Source organism: Lipotes vexillifer, unplaced genomic scaffold (assembly GCF_000442215.2).
Source record: "Lipotes vexillifer unplaced genomic scaffold, Lipotes_vexillifer_v1.1 scaffold150, whole genome shotgun sequence".
Lineage (NCBI taxonomy): Eukaryota > Metazoa > Chordata > Mammalia > Artiodactyla > Lipotidae > Lipotes > Lipotes vexillifer.
The window spans coordinates 5,903,946-5,913,288 of record NW_006792921.1 but is presented as its reverse complement, the minus strand read 5'-3'; positions in this window follow the sequence as shown (position 1 = coordinate 5,913,288).

Below are 9,343 nucleotides of genomic sequence, written 5' to 3'. Positions count from 1 at the left end.
TTCCTGCTGCAGGACAGGAAAACTGAACCTGAGAATTCTGTATGAAACCAGGACCCTTGAAGAGAACTGAAACAGTCCCCAGTTAGTAAGCCTGGTGGCTCCCAGCAGAGATAGATGCAAATCCTCTCTGAAGAAAGCGATCCTAATTCAGGTTCTCAGGTTTTCCACTTAAAAAATTAAAAGATAATAATAAGGAAAATGATACACTATGAATGAGAACACAAAAAACAAATTTACATCTCTAAGGTTTTAGGATATTGACATGATCAAAAACAGAATATAAGTATATTTGGAGACTGACTTCTGGGAAGATGGAATAGACATACTCTTCCCTATTCCTTTAGTTAAGTACAACTGAAATCCCTGAACATTATATATAAAACAAGCAGAACAGCTAGAGACCTTAGGACCCAAGGCATGACATGGTGCTGAATTCCCTGGATTTTCTTTTGCCTCATGCATCTCAGACTTCTAGCTGAAGAAGCCAGCAACCTGAAAGCACCAATGAGCATAACCAGAGATGAAAAACAAACAAACAAGAAAAGCTGCTCTCTAGCCAAAGGACTGGGAAATGGACAGTCTAGCCAGATAAAACTTAGAGAATAAGTGCTTTACCCCAGCCAAACACCATGGAGAAAAACTATGGAACCCTCACCTCCACCCAAGCCAGCAAAAGTTCAAGCGGGAAGCCTGGACTTCCGCCCTTGCCAGGTTGTAACAAGGCACCCTAACCCTGTCCCCCACCACCATTGCCAGGGTAGTGTCAGAAAAGGCTGAGTAGGGAGCTGCCCAGCAGTAACAATCACTCCCCTTCCACCCCCAGTAGTGTCAGTGGAGACCATGTAAGGAGCCTGTACTTAAAACCCCATCTGGCAGTAACAAGGTGCCCCTCCCTGTCCCTGCTGGGTGGTGTCAGAGGAGGCCAAGTGACAGATTAGGACTTTATCACCCAGTGGTAACAAAGCCACCCTTCCCTGTGGTGTCAGTGAAGGCCAGGTAGGGGGCAGTAATGAGGCATTCCTACTCCTCCCAGCCAAGGAGGTATCTGTGGAGACCTAGTGGGAAGCTGAGACTCCTACCTCCCCTCAGTAGTAACAAGGTGGACCCTCCCTTGGGTGACACCAGAAGCTGGGTGAGAACCTGAACTTCTACCTCCATTTAGCAGTATCGAGGCAGTGGCCCACACCTTCCTCTGCTGGAATGGTTTCAGAGTAATCCGGCTAAAATAGGAGATTTCAATAAGATCCAGAGTCTCATAATTTCCAAAATGTCCAGGCTTCAACTGAAAAATCACTCATCATTCCAAGAACCAGGAAGATCTCAAACGAAATGAAGAAAGACAATCAGTAGCTGCCAAAACAGACAATGACAGATATGTTAAAATTATTTGACAAAGATTTTAAAGCAGACATCATAAAAATGCTTTAGTGAGCAATGAGGAATGTGTTTGAAACAAATGAAAACACAAACATTCTCAGTAAAGAAACAGAAGATATAAAGAAGAACTAGATGGAAATTTTAGGACTGAAAAATACAGTAAAATTACAGTGAAATTAAAAACTCAGTGGATGGGTCCAACAGCAGAATGGAGGGAACAGAGGAAAGAATCAGTGAACTGGGAGACAGAACAATAGAAATTAACCTTGTCCGAAAAGCAGAGAGAAAACAGGCTGAAAAACAAAACAAAACAAAACAAAACAGAGCCTTAGGGACCTGTGGGGATATAACAGAAGATCTAACACTTGTGTCATGGGAGTCTCAGAAGGAGAGGAGAGAGGACCGGCTGAAAGAGTGACCAAAGAAATAATGGTTTAAACATTCTGAATTTGGCAAAAGCCACAAACCTACAGATTAAAGAAGTTTAATGAAGCCATGACAGTCTCACACATGATTTAACCTAACAGACACCTAACTCCCAAGTTTGTGGGTGGGATTAGCAATAGTGTACCTAAAATGCCCAGCACAATGGCTGATATACAGCTGTTGTCTAATAAATAGTAATTAACATTTAAAAAGAAAAGAAAAATCTGAGTGAACTCCAAACATAAACCCAAAGAAATCCACACCAGACACATTGTAGTCAAACTTCTGAACACTAAAGACAAAAATTCTTGAGAGCAGCAAGTAAGAGATGATACCTTACCTACAGGAGAAAAACAATTTCAATTGCACCAGATTTCTCATCAGAAACCAGGGAGACCAGAAGGAAGTGGCACATTTTTCAAGTGCTGAAAGAAAAGGACCGTCTACCCAGAATCTGGTGAAAATAGCCTTTGAGAATGAAGGGAAAAATCAAGACATTCTCAGATGAAGGAAAACTAGGAGAATTTGTGGCCAACTGACCTACCCTAAAGGAATGACTGAAGGAAGTTCTCTTAACAGAAAGGAAATGATAAAAGAAGGAACTTGGAAACATCAGAAAGGAAAAAAATAACATGGTAAGCAAAAGTATGGATAAATACAATAGAGTTTCCTTCTCTTGAGTTTCTTACATAATGGTTGAAGCAAAAATTAAAATATTGTGAGTTGTGGCTCTGAATATGTGTAGAGGTACTATTTAAAACAATTATAGGGGCTTCCCTGGTGGCGCAGTGGTTAAGAATCCACCTGCCAATGCAGGGGACATGGGTTTGAACCCTGGTACTGGAAGATCCCACATGCCACGCAGCAACTAAGCCCACGCTCCACAGCTACTGAGCCTGCACTCTAGAGCCTGTGAGCCACAATTACTGAGCCCACGTGCCACAACTACTGAAGCCAGTGCGCCTAGAGCCCATGCTCTGCAACAAGAGAAGCCACTGCAATGAGAAGCCCGCGCACTGCAGTGAAGAGTAGCCCCCGCTTGCCGCAACTAGAGAAAGCCTGCATGCAGCAATGAAGACTCAACGCAGCCAAAAGTAAAAAAACCAAAAAAAAACCCCAAAACCCTAACACAGGCGTCCCCAACCCCTGGGGAACTGGGCCACACAGCAGGTGGTGAGCAGTGGGCCAGCAAGTGAAGCTTCATCTACTGCTCCCCATCATTCCCATTACTGTCTGAACCATCCCCCGCATCGCTTGCATTACCGCCTGAACAATCCGCCCCCCATTCATGGAAAAATTGTCTTGCACGAAACCGGTCCCTGGTGCCAAAAACGTTGGAGACCGCTGCCCTAACATATCAATAAGTACATTCAGTTAAATGATCTCAAGACACCAATTAAAACACAGAAACTGGTGCAGTGGATTAAAAACATGACCCAGCCTTATTTATGCTGTCTACAAGAATCTCACTTCAACTATAACAATATAAGCAGCTTGAAAATAAAAGGATAGAAAAAGATATATGATGCAAACAATCAAAGGAAAGAATGAGTGGCTTTATTAATATTAGATAGAGTAGATTTCAGGGCAAAGAAAATTACCAGAGACAGGGGGCATTATGGTAACCCTTACCAGTTCATTTTGTGAAGCTAGTGAAGTCAGTATACCAAAACCAGGCACAGTAGAAAAAAACAACCAAACAAAAATAAGCCTGCAGACCAATATCCCTTATGAATATTGATTCAAAGATTCTTAAAAAAATACTAGCAAATAGAATTTAGCAATACATGAAAATAATTCTATACCATGACCAAGGTGGGTTATTCCAGAGCTGCAAGTCTGGTTCAATACTTGAACATCAATCAAAGTAATCCACTGTATTTTAACTATTATTACAAATCGTGATCACATCAGTAGATGCATAAAAGTGTCTGGCACAATTCAATACCCATTTATGATAAAAAAAAATTCCTCAGAAAAATAGGAACAGAAGGGAACATCAACAACTTGATAAAGAGCATCTATAAAATACCTACAGCTAACATTATACTTAATCGTAAAAGACTGAATCCTTTACCCTTAAAATGGGACAAGGCAAGGATGTCTGGTCTCACTATTCTTATTCAACATAGTACTGGAAGTTCTAACCAGTGTAGTGAGGCAAGAAAGGGAAATGAAAGGCATACAGATGGGAAAGAAATAAATGAAACAGTCTCTGTACAGATGACATGATTATCTATGTAGAAAACCCCTAGGAATCTGTAAGAAAGTATCCCTTAGAACCAAGAAGTCAGTTCAGCAAGGTCACAGGTTACAAGATAAACATACAAAAATCAATTGTATTCTATATACTAGGACACTTGGACACGGAAATTAAAAATATAATACCATTTACAATGCCTTTTTTTAACTGTAACTTTTTAATTGTGATGAAATTCACATAACATAAAATTAACCATTTGGAAGTGAACAATTCAGTAGCATTTAATACACTCACAATGTTGTCCAACCACCATCACTGTTTACTTCCAAAACATTTCCATCACCCCAAAAGGAACCACATATACATTCTTCCCTCCCCCACCCCCATTCCCTGGCAAACACCAATCTACTTTCTGTCCCTATGAATTTACCTATTCTGGTTATTTCATATTAAAGGACTCATAAAATATGTGACCTTTTATGTCTGACTTCTTTCACTTAGCATAATATCTTTGAGGCTTATCAACACTGTAGCATGTATCAACACTTCATTGTTTTTCGTGGCTGTATAATATTCTATCGTATGTGTATAACGATTTGTTTATCCATCCATCGATGGACATTTGGACTGTTTTCACCTTTTGACTATTGTGAATAATGCTGCTATGAACATGTGTGTACATATATATTTTTCAGTACCTCTTGTCACTTATTTTGGGTTTATACCTAGGAGTGGAATTGCTGGGTCATATGGAGGAACTGCCAAACTGTTTCCCGCGTTGGCTGAACAATTTTACATTCTTACCAACAACATATACAATTTTTTAAAAGGAAATACTTAAGTGCAAACTTAACCAAACGTGTAAGATTTGTATACTGAAAACTACAAAACACTGATGAAAGAAATCAAAGATCTAAATAAATGGAGAGGCATACCATGTTCATGGTTTGGAAGGCTCAATATAATAAAGATGTCAATTCTCTCCAATACAGGTTTAACACAATTCCTATCAAAATCCCAGCAAGATTATTTTTCTAAAATTTATATGGAAAGGCAAAGGAATTAGAATAGGTAAAGCAACTTTGAAAAAAAAAAGACTAAAATGGTAGGAATCCATCGACCCAACTCAAGATTGTATGGTATTGGCAGAGGGATAAACACACAGATCAATGGAACAGAATGGAGAACCCAGAAATAGACCCACACAAAGGTGGAGAGGTAATTTAATGGAGGAAAGATAGCTTTTCAACGGTGATTCTGTAGCAGCAATTGGACATCCATAGGCAAAAGTAACAATTATAATAAAATTAACCTTAACTCAAGTCTCATTTCAAAATTAACTCAAATGTCTGACATAAGACTGAACTTTTGGGGAAAAAAAGGAGAAATTCTTTGACATCTAGGTTTTTCAAAGAGTTCTTAGGCTGAATACCAAAAGCATGATCCATACAGGGAAAAACTGATAAGCTAGGGAGCATCAACATTTTAAATGTTTGCTCTGTGAAAGATCCTATTAAAAGAATGAAAAGACAAGCTTGGAGTGGGACAAAATATTTGCAAATCACATATCTAACACAGGGCTGTTATCTACAATACATAACTTTCAAAACTCAACAGTAAAAAAGCAAACAATCGAGTTAATAAATGAATAAGACAAAGAGACATTCCACCCAAGAGGAGACACAGATGGCAAGTAAGCACATAAAAAGATGTTCAACATCATTAGCAAATTAAAACTATAATGATACACTACACACCTATCAGAATGGCTAAAATAAAACATGTGACAGCACCAAATGCTGATGAAGGTGTTGCAAAACTGGATCACTTAGACATTGCTGTTGGGAAAGTAAATGGTCCAGCCACTGTGGAAAAGTGTTTGGCTGTTTCTTAAACTAAACATGCAACCACCATATGACCTATCAGTTGCACTCCTGGACATTTATCTCAGGGAAATGAAAACTTATGTTCGCATATAAACCTGTAGTTTAATGTCTATAGCAGCTTTAGTCATAATAGCCAAAAACGGGAAGTAATCCAAATGTTGTTTAACATGTGAATGGTTAAACTGTGGTATCCCTGTGGTAATACCATGAAATACTACTCAGTAATAAAAAAGAAAGAACTATTGATACATGCAATGCCCTAGATGAATCTCCAGAGAATTATGTGGAGTGAACAAAACAATCCCAAAACAAGATCACAAAATCCCAATACATACCGTGTGCTTCCATTTATATAATGTTCTTGAAATGACATATTATAGAAATGGGGAACAGATTAGTGATTGTCAGGGATTAAGGAGGGAGTGGTATGATATAACAGGGCAACATGAGGGATCATTGTAGTGGTGGAAATGTTCTGTATTTTGACTGTATCAATGCCTACAGCCTGGTTCTGCAAGATGTTACCATGAAGGGAAATTGGGTTAAGGGTATAAGGGTCTCTCTGCATTATTTCTTACAGCTGCATGTGAATTTACAATTATCCCAAATAAAAAGTTTAATTAAAAACAAAAATAACTATGTATGAATTTTTTAAGTGATGGAATCAGCAGAGAACAGGAGACTATTAAAAATGACCAAGAAAATTAGAAATAGAACCAAAACACTCTTAGAAAATATATTATTGTTGAAATTAAGAACTTAAATGGGTGGTGTATTGGTTTCCTATTGCTGCTGTAACGAGTTACCACAAGTTTACTGGCTTAAAATAACGCGAATTTATTATCTTACGGTTCTGGAGGTCAGTAGTCTAAAGTGAGTCTCACTGGGCTAAAATCAAAGTGTTAGCAGGACTGCATTACTTCTGAAGGCTCTACTGGAGAACCCATTTCCTTGCCTTTTCCAGCTTCTAGAAGCTTCCAGCCTCATTTCTTGGCTCATAGCCCCATTCCTCCATCTTCAAAACCAGCAACATCAGGCCAAATCCTTCTCAGGCTGCTATCTCTTTATTTCTCCTTCTTCTGCCTCCCTCTTTCATTTATAAGGACCCTTGTGATTACATCGAGGCCCATACCAATAGTCCATGATTATCTTCCCATCTCAAGGTCAGCTGATTTGCACCCTTAATTCCACCTGCTACTTTAATTCTCCTTTGCTATATTCACAGGTTCCAGGTGTAGGGACTATTCCGCCTAACACAGATGGGTAACAGCGGGGTTGGAATAGCCACAAAATAATTGATTAATGGAAAGACAACTGAGAAGTTATTCAGAATGCAGCCAGAGAAGCAGGATATGGAAAATATGAGAGTTTAAAAGATATGGAAGATAAAATCCAGAATCCTAGAGAAAAGAAAAATGTTGTAATTTTTCTACCAGAGGTTCATGTAAGGGTATAAACTGGAGGAACTGGTATCTTTAGCATCTCTATATTGGAGCTTACAAGTTTGCACAAGGTAGCCCATCAAGTTTACGTTTGCAAAGTTTCGCTTTTGAGTTAGGAACAAATTTTTCTCAGAAGGCAGCCTTTGATGGTAATCTAAATATTCATGAGCATATGTGGTCATGTAATTGAATGTACTCTAGTGTGAATATGACCACTCATTTATAGCATCGTTATGCCTTATGTAGATTCTCCATTTAAAACGTTTAAAAAACATTTTATTGCGAAAGGTATTAGCATGTTAAAAAGTCCCTTACAGGTCTTCACAGCATAATGTATAGACGATAAAATGTACACTGCCAAGAAGAGATTTAAGGACATGAAGAAAAGCTTACATTTTAAAAAGTATAAATCGAAGTATATGCTCTGTCGTAAAAGGCTTGATGATTTTGAGCTACTTTTCACCGGGGAGCACGTGTCACGTTTTAACGCGAGTTTCACCCGGGAGCACTTGTTACGTTTTAACAGGCGTTTCACCATCTTGCTCAGGTGCTGCTGCCTCCGGTTGGCTCATTTAGGGGGACGGGCCTAGGCTGGCGGAGGCCAAGACCGAGCTGGCGTCTAGTTCGCAATGTGTCAGCCCTGGGCGAGCTCTCAGGCCTGGCCGCTCTGCTGGGGCAGGGACCGCCCCTCTCGGCTGCCCCGGGCTACTTTCTGCGCGCCGCCTCTCCCGGCTTCCCGCGCCCGGTCCGGGCAAGCGGCCGCCCCGCCGACCCCGACTCCCTCTCGGCTGCCCCGGGCTACTTTCTGCGCGCCGCCTCTCCCGGCTTCCCGCGCCCGGTCCGGGCAAGCGGCCGCCCCGCCGACCTCGACTCGCTTGCCCGGGTCCGGCCTCGCCTTCCCCGCGCAGGCCGCAGAGGCTCGGGGCGCGGCCACAGGGGCGCGGCCTTCGCTGCGGTCGGGCCAGTTCCCGTTCCCGGCCGGTGCCGCGGCTGCTCCCTCCCCGGCCCTGGTGAGGCTGCGGGCGCCGCGCGCTCCCGGCCCGGCACTCCCCAGTCTCAGTGTTCCCGCTCGCGCCCTCCCGGCGCATCAGGCTCTCGCTCCCTGCGAGGTCTGCTGCTCCCTGCTGCTGCGAGGTCTGCATTTCTGGCGACCAAGTAAGTCCCAGTGACGGGGGTGGGTCGCGCGGGGCACAAGTTTTCTGGGGTCCTGGGCGCTGCGAGGGAGGAGGAGCAGGGAGGCGTCATCCTGCGAGCGGACGGGATTCAAAGCTGCTCTAGAAGAGCCCCGGGTGGAGCAAGGCGGAGAAACCCGGGAGTTTGTGGCATGCCACGAAAGTTCGGGGGATGAACTTCAGCGTCAGGGGAATCGTTTATCCCACGGTGGTCCAGGCAGAGCTTCTCAATCCTGCCTGTACCTTAGAATCACCTGGGGCGTTTGTAAAATTCAGATGCCCAGGCTGGATCTATCAGAATCCCTGGGGGGTGGGGCCCAGGCCTCTGTATCCCCAGCTGATTCCACTGTGCGTTCAGCCTTAAGCAACAATGACCAAAGTGTGGCTGCTAAGAGAAGGTGGAAAGGCCGGCAGGGGCCTTGATGGAGTACAGCCTGCAGACGGATCCGGCTGCTCCCAGTGTCTTGCGTGACCCTGGGGAGGGGGCAGTGGACCTCCCTTCAGCTTCCTGAAACGCAAAGAAGGGAAATGAGGCAAGGCTTGGCAGGGTGGCCTGAACTGTGTGTTCAGAACAGATATGCAGCCTCAGATATGCACAGAGTCTTTTGGCATATTGTGAAAAAGAGGATTGCCAGATCACGGTGCCCTCTTAGTTCTGCTTTCTGGGAAATGCCTCCATTGTTGGCCTTTAAACTTAAGTTGCGGGAAGCCAGTAAACCCATGGGCTTGACAACTACTGGGTTTTCTGCTTTAAGGATGAAGCCAGCTGTGCTTGCCACAGGGTCGGGTTTGTCCCTCCTAAAAGCCGCCTATCTGAGATTTCCCACATTCAGGGAA